This window comes from Leptinotarsa decemlineata, unplaced genomic scaffold, assembly GCF_025532065.1.
Source record: "Leptinotarsa decemlineata unplaced genomic scaffold, Ldec_3_MD MMD2_tig00026340_RagTag_RagTag, whole genome shotgun sequence".
Classification (NCBI taxonomy): Eukaryota; Metazoa; Arthropoda; class Insecta; order Coleoptera; family Chrysomelidae; genus Leptinotarsa; species Leptinotarsa decemlineata.
The window spans coordinates 14,147,019-14,159,174 of record NW_027412694.1 but is presented as its reverse complement, the minus strand read 5'-3'; the positions used below and the strand labels follow the sequence as shown (position 1 = coordinate 14,159,174).

Below are 12,156 nucleotides of genomic sequence, written 5' to 3'. Positions count from 1 at the left end.
AGGTGGACTCACTGTATACTGACTTCAGTAAGGCATTTGATAAAGTCGACCATAACCTTCTTATTTCAAAACTTGCTGGGATCGGTATGCAGGGAGATCTCCTTAGATGACTTTCATCCTACCTTCACAATCGCAGTCAGCTAGTGAGCGTAAATGGATACAGATCTACACCACTTGTAGTAACCTCGGGAGTCCCTCAAGGTTCACATATGGGTCCATTAATGTTTCTAGTATTTATAAATGATTTGAAAGATTGTTTCAAGCATTCACAAGTACTATTGTATGCTGATGACTTGAAAATCTTCAGAAAAGTAACGACGATTAGAGATTGCTCAAACATTCAGGAAGACCTCAATGCTTTTTCAGAATACTACTACCTCAATAAATTAAAAGTCAATATTAATAAATGTGTATGTATATCTTTTTGCAGAAACAACATACCGATACATTTTCAATACTCCCTGGGCAATAATATTATTAACAGAGTAGACCATAATTCTATTTTGGAATCTATTTGAATCTATTTTGGTACGAAAATGATTTCCAATCCCCATTTGAATTATGTAATAAATTCCTGCATCAAAACCTTGGGATTTTTCTGCAGAATATGCAAAGACTTCAACAACGAGGCAGCAATCAAATCTATTTACTATGCATTTGTTTATAGTAAACCTAATTTCGGAAGTGTCACATGGAGTCCACATTATAATACACATAAATTGCGATTATAAAGACTCTAGAACAGATTTGTAAGGTTCTTGCATTTCAAAATAACGAAGACTTATGTAACACTTGGCATTAGCGAAATTCCATCTCACTACAAAATACAGCTTCTAGAATAACGAAGGATAATAACCGACTTAGTTTTCATTTATAAAATTATAACAAACTGTTATGACTCACCCAATCTAGTAACAATGATTTTTCATCACGTTCCTCATAGGAACACTAGAAACAGAAAATTACTTGCCAGTCCAAATTTCAGCACACATTTGGGCAAAAACTCCCCAATTACTAGAATGTGATTCTTTCAACAAATATTATAGTAATGTAAATGTTTTCTCTATTACGTTGAGTTCCTTTAAAATAACGATGAAAAGAATATTCAACACATAGCAAAAATAATTGCTTAGTATGTTCGAAATTTATTAATTCATTAATTTTTATTTTTTCTTGTATCTGTTGACACCGTGTATCTCTGTAACCACTACTATCAGTGGATGCTTCTATGGGTATTTACCTGTTTGTATCCCAAATTTTGAATAAATAAATGAATAAAAATGCCATCATATTTTGTAATAAGCTGAAAAGAGACAACAATCGGAATTTGTGATATATCCATAAAATTCTTTGTCGATCAGTATATACCACAACACAGGGGAATAAATAATTATTGAGATATGGATCTACATAAACACATGACATTGAAACGGAAAAACTTCTGAAACAACTTATATCAAAACTTCTAGACCTTTTAGCCAGCAATAATTATGTATCTTTATGATTTCGAGAGTACAACCAGAGTCTCGAACCAGAATTGTTATATACCGTCTCGTGATGAGAACAAACAATTCTATCAACCAGAAAAAATGAACCGAATTTGTTATGGTATAAACTTCTTTTTTTGCATTCATCTGGCTCTGGATCTAGCAGACCTTTATTTCCAAAGCTGAATCATTTTACAACGACACAACTACATGCTTGAATGAATTGCCCGCATTATAAGTATATAAATACCCGTTTTCTACCTCACTGTTCCTTCCGACACAACTGACTTACTAGCTTGGCACGGCGCCCGTGCTTTTGTCTGAGAACAAGAACTTTTTCGAGAAATTGCGGTCTGAAAGGGCTGTAGCGTCGGGTGGCTGCCCCTCGAAAGGGCGAAGGACGTTTATTTCCCAAAGCTGAATTGCCCTCTTTAAAAGTCAATTAACTTTACTGCGCCTCGATGTTTTATTTTCACTTGGTCTACAAATGGGGAACGGCGGTGATGTGTAAGAGGCTCTTTCAGAGTGAGTCGCGCAATTTGAGGTGAACTTCAATAATAGCGCACACCGTGAGCCCCAAATTCAGGTATTCCACTCGTTGTGGGAGATTCAAGCACAATCATTTGAAACAAAAATTCAGCACATAGTTTTAAAAGAATGACAAAACTTTATTATTGCAAAATTTTCTGCATGGGCATGAATAACCTGGTGCACTCAATAGATTACAACGGCTTTGGATTTTGTAAAAAAAATTGTTATGAATCCTTCCAAAATTTTGCGTCATCGATCCCTAACTATTCTTCAAAATTTTTCAAGCAATGCAAAATTTACTGATATATGATGGTTCTCACTATCAAAAAAAAACCTAGGACTTTTTAATTTGTTTCAAAATCACTTTCTCGGCAAAAATTTAGTCTCCTATGATGTATTTTACCCATATTTTCAGAATTATTTCTCAGGATATCGTCAAATTGAAGATTTTATCAACCATTTGTCAATTACTTAAAAAAAAATGGCACTATTTCCAAAGTGAAACCCTTAGTCGATATTCCAAATGCTCTAATGAATAGTAATGCTTTCACGGTAGATTAGATGAAGAGATATATATCTCGATGGATGTAGCCGTTACTACGTGGTAGAAGTTTCTATGTTTTTCACCACTTTTATTTTTGACTAACCTTACTGCAGTTTCGTCCTATATGGACATTTTCAAACTTGAACAATAAAATAACAATGATTCATTACATTCGCTACATTCATACATTCGTATATTCGCTAAGAATATACCTGAGGAAATTCACTTGCAGATTAATATATCCTCAGGTCAAACAACCAGAAATCAAGAAATGGGTGACGCTAACATATTTTGGAAAAATAACAGAAAGGATCGCAGGTTTCTTCAGAAAAAACAAAGTGGAAGTAGCATTCAGACCGCATGCCAGGCTATCTCATTTCCTTTTCAATGCCAAAGATAAGGTCGACAAGTTGGAAAAATCTTGAGTTTATAAGCTCAAGTGTCCGGAGTGTAATAGTGTTTATGTGGAACAATGCGGACGAAATTTCCAAAAACGGTATGCTGAACATGAAAGGTCTTTCAGACTAGGAAAAAATGATTCAACGTTTTCAAATCATTCCTTGACATTCAACCACAAGTTTCCGAATCTGAGCGATATGGAAATTCTGCACTATGCAAGGAAGGATTGCAAACTCAATTATTTAGAATCCTTGGAAATTCACAAGCATAAACATTGCGGGTGCAACCTGTTAAATGACCAAATCGATTTAATTTACTCTCCGGTTTTTAAATTGGCACATTGTGAACTATAAATTCAGGTACTCAATCAAGTACCTGAATGGTATATATTAGCGAATGTAATGAATCATTGTTAGTTTATTGTTCAAGTTCGAAAATGTCCATATAGGACAGTACTGCATATAGGACAGTACTGCAGTAACTACCGTTACTGCAGTTTCGTCGTAGTAGTTACGTCGTACTAGTTACAAATATAAGTGGTAAAAAACACAGAAATGTTCATTTCTCTTTTCATATATATCTCGGTTCCATACCATCAATACACATAGAACTTTGGAAAGATGTTGAAGGAACTAGGTATGAAGGTTGTTTTTAAAACAAGTCATACATTACGGAGTCTTTTAAGAAGTTCAGAAGAAAAAGTGGAGAATTCGGAGAAGTCTGGAAGTCACGAAATTAAATATTATGGACAAACAAAAAGATCTATTAAAATAAGATATTTGTTTTGATACCTTTATTCATAAAATATTTGTTTACACAAAAATATACCTACAATCCGTCTTATGAACTATTTATATATTTATAATTCAGGCATTTATAATTAAAACTAAAAATAAAATATTTTATTTGAAAAATTATCTATTTTTCCTGATTTACTTTTACGCCACCTATCTGCTCTGAGCATATCAATAAAATCCCCTATGTGCTTATGAACATCTAAATTATTGTAATGAACTATTCTACAGAATGCCCAAACCCACACTTTTCTATCCAACATATTATCTATCTCGACATTAAATAATTTTTTGGGTTCGGTGTACATAGCTGTCAATCCATATATGGACAAACAACAACAACAAACTAGTTTGTTTTTACTCCATTCCCATATATCCCTTGCTGGACCATAAGTTGTTAACCTGTGTGCAATATTATCGGTCACATTACATTTCCTGCAATCCGCACTAATGCTCAATGCATGCGAATTCAGTTTCTCTGACACTGGAAACACTCAGTTTATGGCTTTATGAGCACTGGAACGCCACCTTGTTGGTGTATATGTGTTCTATAGGATATTTGACCAAATGCGACTCCAGTCATATTGGGGATGTTCAAGTTATGTTGTTGGAGTTTTAGTTTCTATTTCCATTATTTGTCTATATAGATATAAATATAGATATGAAATATGGAAGATGTGAAAATTCAACAGTCGCCCTATAAGAGAGTGTGTGTTCGGCGAATCTTGGCCTACACCTGCCGATATGAAGGAGATGTCTCCCAGCGACCTGTCCACCTTCCTGGAAAGGACAGGATGGACGACGACCTAGGAGGACAACTCCTCGGGAGGATGTACAATGGGTCACATGTGGCCTAAGTGCGTGGGCTTACACTCACCCTCCCTACTCTACAGATACAGAACAGTCGCCCATCATATTTTGAAATAAAAACCATTTCATAGACTTCAGTTCATTAAGATTAGTTAGATAAGTTAACAACAACGGGCATCTAGATGCCTATGAAAGTGCAGAAATAAGTAAACATAATAATATTATGAATAACGATGGTGGACCAATACCTAATAGTATACTATATAAGAATAGCTTTGTAAGTATGATCAGTTTGATCCTCCTCTTGAAGATGATCACTTGGTGATCGAAATACGTATCGAGGTGTTGAAATAACCGTTTGTTGTTGGGAAAAACCTCCAGTAAAATTCATTACTACACCGAAGGTTCCAAACAGTGCATCACAAGAATCACATGATGTTTCTTTTTTTCTGTATATTCTCAAATTTGTTATGAATATAGCGTTGATTATTTCTCTGATAAGGTAAAAGAACATTTTTATTTCGTGACAGTTTTTGAAAACAATATATGAGTACAAGTACAGTATAGGTCTCCCTTCCATACCACTTTAAATCCTGTAAGTCTCACTATTGTCAATATAATCTATTGGCAACACTGTACTTATTGAAACATTCAAGTAAACATAAAATACTACATGTTTGTTATTCGTAAGCCTGTACTCGTTGAGTTAAACAAGTGAGTGATGTGCATGTAAATTTGAAGTGAATTACTATGCTCCTAACGATCAGAATTCCTTGGTCTCTCAAACGTGACACTACACAATATAATAATTTCAATCACAATACTTTGACCACTTCGAAGGTAAATTCACATTTTTTATTGAGAGAAATCTTTCATCTATTTCAGTTATTGAAATTCGGATTTTTCAATTTCTGTTGAGTATATTTATATCTGTAGCTCATATGGAGGTAATTGACTGAAAATTACTAATTTTTATTACTATACTCTTTGATGTAGCGTGTTGATGATTGCACTCTGTTTCTATGTATGCATGTATCTTTCGGGTGTTGTGAATGGGATTTTACCACAACTGTTTTTTGCAGCAACAAGAATTCCCTCTTTATTATTATGTTTCTTGGGAGTTCCCAAATATACAATACTCACTAAAAAAACTTTATTCGTCGAGAATGTAATACAAATCATGAAATTTTGAAACAACAACAAAAATTAATTGGCGCTCCGGGGCAATTTCATTGATTCCAGTGGCGCATTTGCTTTTTCAGCTGCAGGTAAACCCGGAAAAACCTGCAGCACCACATCATCTGAAGATGTTGATTTGCCAATGTCCTCTCTCTCATAAAATAGAATGTAGGGTATCTCCAGAGGCTCCAATATATTCAAGACATCGCCATAACACTTATTGACACGACTATCTTCAAACTTAACCCAGTCAATTTCGTCTTTGACCAATGCATGATAATGACCAGATTCAATGCCAGAATAAGATTATAATAGTGATATGCTAGACTGAAGTGTTTACCTATTTCGAACCTTCGTAAGAGTTTGGTGCTTTCGTCAGTGGTTCAGTCATGTTAAAAGATCATCAGTGTTATTATTAGATTACTGGTGCCTAAGCTATACTTGTTTTCTTATGATAGTCAGTTAGTTTGGCACATGTTTGGCAATACAGTTAAGCATCACCCGTTAAAATCTTCATTTTCATGATTTAACAATTTGCTTTGCACGGACTGGTTATCAGTCATATCAGAAAACGCTAGTTGAAGTTCCAGAAAATCACATACGTTTTTGCTACCTCTTGAATATCAACTACAAAGTAAATACTTGTAAGGATTTTTCCAGCAAAAGATTCGCAAGACGAGATAAGCTGTACGGAATCGATCAATCCAGAGCGATCAGGAGTATTGATTTTGCTATTTTTTTGCTCACGAAGAGTATTCAACAATACCGAGAATTCGGAAAAATTTTCCTAACGAGTATTTGGTGGACTTCAAAGCTCCAGGAAATCAGTTGACGGGAAAGATAATACATTCTTACGAAACTGCAACTGCATTAACAATTATTTTGAAGTTCTTGAAATTCTTCGTCATGAACAACACTTCACAAGATTCTCAGGACAACTGTCCACTGATTCGTAAGGAAGAACATATTTCTGAATTTACATCAGAACCATTTCTCAAGCTGCAATCTATCCTTCCAAGCGATGAAGGGTTTCGTAGAGGGATCAATTCGATTCTTGCTTCATGAAGCTCGTGCACTGAAAGAGAACCAGAGTCACTGCAGCTCATATTTGAGGGGCAAGAATGGCCTAAGTCCATTGATCGCACTGAATAAGAAGGTGGATCAATTACTTACGAATTAACCTTGATAGGAGACTGATGAATATACACATATCTCGGCTTGTTTCGAAGAGATTTTAGTTACGCCCTGAAATGAGGGCAACGTATGATCTCGTCAAAATTATGTGAAGGAGGAATAGTTCCTAGGACCGAAGCGGCATTACCACATTGAATAGTCATATTAATTTTGTCTATCAAAAAATAGGTAGAACGGAATGTTGCTTGGCCTATTCTCCTTCCGAGTTCATGAACGAATAACAGAGATCCCGGGCCATAAGCACCAACAGTTTCAACCGCTACTGGATGGAATAGATAGATTTTGGTATTTTTTTCGTTTCAATTTTTTGCCAGACAATGCTACAGTTCCAGCAGACTCCGAACTTTCGGCTAGTTGGTAAGCCGCGACCGTGTCAACGCAAGTGAAGTCCCACAGGTTTATCGAATTTCCATCGTATGAGAGTCATACCATCTGGTAATAATATAGTAGTTTTCCAAATGAACATAATACTTCATAAATTATTTTATGATTTTTTGGTCTTTACTTCCTTATAGTTAGTCGTAGTAGACCAACTTCATAAATTATATCAAGGCCTGCAACATATTTCATATCATCCTGCTATTCGTCGGTCATTTGACAATAAATAATCCGTTAAACAATAACTCTCTGTGATAGAAAGTTATTTCATTTGTTGTGGAATTTCCATGAAGAAATTGTGGAAACAGAATTGTATATATACGGGGTAGGTCGAAGAGTTCCAAATCTTAATGGGCCATGATAATTATATTTAAATGATATGGAAGGTGGTTTCATATCATTTGTCACACTGGTACCTTTTTCAATGCGAACATCATGTTATTTTTCCTAACCTAGACATAAAGTTTCGTGTGTGTACATGGGGATCTCGAAAATAGATTGATTGTAGGCTAAAGAGTGGCAAAGTTGTCTATTTTGTGAAATAATTGAAATTTCGACTCTATATATTTTTTCATTCCTTATTTTTCATTCATTCATTCATTATTTTTCGTCGTATGTCGTAAATTGAAATCGGTTTACGCTTTGCTTCAACAAATCTCATTGGACTATGGATTTTTGTAGTAATTTCTCAATAATAATATTCCCAAAAAGTCTTAAAATTCAAGTTCATCTGAAATTCTCCAGATTTTCGATAAAATTCATTATTGAGTATTTCACTACGTGCCTGATAATCGATATGATTGGAGCAATTCTCAATCTCCTAATGCCCCACAGCTGCTTTCTAAAATCTTCACCAAGTGTTGATATCGCGAACATCTAACATACCCAGTGAAGATTTCCGTCGTCGTACGAATTCCAGAAGTTTGAAAGAAACCTGAATTTTCATTTTCATCCCCGTTTTGACACTCGCAATGTTTTTACTGGAATTAGTCGGTGGAGCCTGAGAGAAGTTCCTTATTGCAGTAATAAAAGTGCCGGAGAGTTCTCACTTACAAAGATACTAGGAAAGCGATTATTTTCAGGGCAGTAATCCCTAGAATATATATCAATCTTCAATTCTACTATATTATATGAACATTGCCGATCAGAAAATTGATACACAAAGTAAAGGTCCGTATTATATTTTGAAAATTGAGGGTATTCCAAGTCGAACGATACCCTGTATAAAAGTTTTATGATCATATTGTGATGGTCCAATGAAAGTTGCTATGGCTGTGTGTGAAGATTTTCAATATTTCAGCATGTAATGAACACACCGCAAAAAAATAGAATTTCGGAGTTTTCGTTTATTTTGGAAAGCAAAACATTCAGAATTAAATATTTCAACATACTTCAACGGTACCCAAATATTGGTAACGTTGTCACAAATCAACATATATTTCTCACCGTATATGAGATCCCTATTCATAGATTCGAATTTGAATGGCCCTGTGGTTGTCTTGATGAAAATTTCATTCAAGTAAAAATATGTTGGTATTATTTGCAAGACATTTTTCGTGTTTTCTACTGTTGTTTGGAAGTACGAGTATAATCCTCCACAATCTGAAAAATCAATCAAAGGTAAATCAACAGAGAATCTGCAGAAATGTGATCAAGGACAAACTGAAAAGTGCACCCCAAAAAATTACTGTTTATGTAAAACACTGAATAATCCATTTAGTGATTAACTTCCCGTACCTATTCATAAATTTTGGCTACAAATTGAATGCTCAGCTTTCTGGTTGACGTTTCGAAAAATAACTCTCTTCTGTTTTCAAGCCCCAAAAATTCACTCGTGAAGAAAATCCTAACCGCAAACAGCTATACTTTTTTCACATGCGTCAAAAGAATGAATAAATGAATGTTCAAATGTTATATTCGATAGTCTACACGAATACACAAACACAGGATATTTTCTGGGAATTTTGTTTAGACTTCATTTCCTTTCACTTAACACCTGGGCTGTATTCAGCGTAATCTCCACCAAGAGCTACACAATTATTCCAATGCCGTTCTAACATTTCAATGTCATTTCTGTAAAACAATTTATCTCAGCAATAACCCCATCAATCAAGCGAAATTTCTCACTGGTAAGCATTTTTTGAGGTCTGCTAACAGCCAGTAGTTGCTGGGAGCCAAGTCTGGCGGATATTGTATATGCAGTAGCAATTCGAAGCCTATTTCATGCAATTTTGACATCGTTTTCATTGATGTGTGAGACTGTGTAAAGTCTAGATGAAGCAACACTTGTTTTTTCTTCAAATATAGTCGTTTATTCGCTATTTCGGCCTTTAGATGCTCCAATAATACTATGTAATAGTCAGTCAAGATAGTCAATGACTATTACTCCACGCACATCTCAAAATACCGAGGCCATAACCTCAACATCCGATTTGTGTTGCTTTTGGGCGCTTTGGACGAGGTTTACCAGTTGTTCTCCACTCAGATGATGATCGTTTTGATTCCGGAGTGAAGTGATAGTTCCGTGTTTCATCCACTGTCACATATCGATGCAAAAATTCCGTTTTGTTATGTTTAAACATGGCCAAACACTGCTCAGAATCATCAAGACGTTCTTGTTTTTGATCAACATCAGTGAGCTCGCACGGCACTCACTTTGAACACAGCTTTATCATAATCAAATGCTCTTGCAGTATGAAGCCATTACGTTCTTTATATAATATATTCACAATATCAGCTAACTCAGGCAACTTCACTTTTCGGTCATTGAAAACGATTTTGTGGATTTTTTTATGTTTTCTGGTGTTACTTGCTGCCTCATTTAAACGTCCACTGCGTTCTGTTTCATCGGTGTCTCTACATGTGAAATCATCAAACCAACGTTTAAACGGAGTTCCTATAAAACTTTTCAAGCCATTGCTTCGCTTTATCGGTATTTTTCCCATCAAGAAGCAGTGTAAAATTGAAACAAGAGTGTCACTCTTCGCACAATAACTAACATTATGAAAATTCAACATCTTTCTTTTGAAGGTGAGTACTAACTGAAAAAGTGTTGAATGTAATAACAATAACTCAATCTATGTAATATGTCTAAGAAAATATACCACTTTAGTGGTTGATATTACGCAGGTGATTTTGAGAGTGAACTTTTATTTTACTCTTCATTATATTCCAGCCAATTCTCTATTAAATTTTGTTCATTTTTCAGATTGGGGAAGGTTAAATGCCAAAAAAGCCAGCAACAAACTGAATTCGTCAGTGTTTTTTCGCTCGTCATCTTATTTCTACGAAGTCATGATTCTGTTGAAAATTTCCTGTACTATAATGTATAAACTGATTGAAACTTTCCAATAACCCGTCTGTTAATAGCAGCTTCGGCTAGTGTAAATAAAAGGTGTAGGATTCGAAAGCAATAAAAATGATGTTTACTAACTGCTTCGTCAATATTACTATTTACTCTTCCACTGTTCTGTGAAATGTGCGATCATGTCTCCTCAAACATTGGAATGCCTTTCAGCCGCTATTGATGAATACCAAATAGAAATATGTGAAATGTTGAAGGGGTCGAAATCAAAATATTCATGGTAACATGCTGTGTTGTGGGAAAAAAATGTTTTCATACGGGTGTTATGAATATCTTCACAATAATTTGATTGCATAAGAATAGATGCATATTCCTGAATATATTCTAAAATCTCTTAAATATATTAAGTAATCCTTTTCACTGAATAGTTAACAAAACAGCAACACGTGTTTCGCTATACAATTACTTCCTCAGGTGTGTTGATACTGACTGAATTATCCCTAATTAGTGCTTTATATAACAATGTCCATCATACAATATGCTACCTTAAAAGTTAAACATATTAAAAAATGGTGAAATACAAACAAAACATTGAAAGTTTTATTCTCAAAAACAATACACTGAATTATATTTTCAACTGATACAAACTCCTCTATAACTTATTCTTTTTCATTTTCTCCTTTCTACCCAACTAATAAAATAATTCTTGCGATATATTTCGAATTCATCTACTCAATATCGTCATTATTATTTTTCAAAACTCGCACTGTATAAAAAGTAAATCAAGATATCCAAATGGAAAAATGGACACACTAGGACACAAGCATTCATTGCTTAGGTATGTTCTATGCTTCCTTTGTGTTTACTATGTATTTTCTTTATAGTTCATATTGTACCAAAAATAAACAAAGGACCTATTTAAAAAATATATACTTTCTACCTACTAAATGAATGATACTTTCACCTGATTTTAGATATGAAGTAATATGAGCAAATCCCACATCAGAAAACAGATTTACCAATGGGAAATAATTTAATTACTTTTTGTCATTGGTAAATTTTCGGAATGCTCGAAGATTGAATTCAAAACCTATCTCTTCCGAATATAACACAAAGTCTGCACAAAAAATAAGATGAATGTTGAAATTTTGCGGGCCATGTTTTTTATTTGTTGGTACACTGATCTCTCGAACGTATGTTAACCGTTTCAGATGTGTAGCATGTTTAGTTTGTTGGTGAGAGGCATAAAAGTTAGAAATTAGTTCGGACTTCCATTGTATACTTTGATATAAATTGATTTGAAATACCTGAAAGAATCTGTACAAAAAAATTTAAAAAGAGATTAGCTGAAAAGTAACAATTAAATCAAGCAAAAAAACTGAAATTACAGTGAAATAAAATACAAGCAACAACAAAAAAATTATTAACAAGAAATGAAAATTAAAAATTAAAAGATTTCAAACCAAGTTACTTCACGACGTTTCGCTTGTTAGTATCCACAATCGTCTTCGGTTGATAACTGGACTTATTCTGCAC

General features: G+C 34.4%; 1 protein-coding gene across 3 annotated transcripts in view; it reads left to right on the top strand.

Annotated features, from left to right (window-relative positions):
- The window catches only part of esn (espinas), a 569,590-nt gene that overhangs the window by 367,101 nt on the left and 190,333 nt on the right, over positions 1 to 12,156 (top strand). Inside the window, exon 1 of one of the 3 annotated variants that reach the window (XM_074183602.1) lies at positions 5,254 to 5,405. The exons of the other annotated variants lie outside the window; for them this stretch is intronic. The gene's annotated coding sequence lies outside the window, so the exon portion shown is untranslated. Of the gene's footprint in view, positions 1 to 5,253; positions 5,406 to 12,156 lie in introns of those variants that run through there. 3 annotated transcript variants of the gene reach the window in all.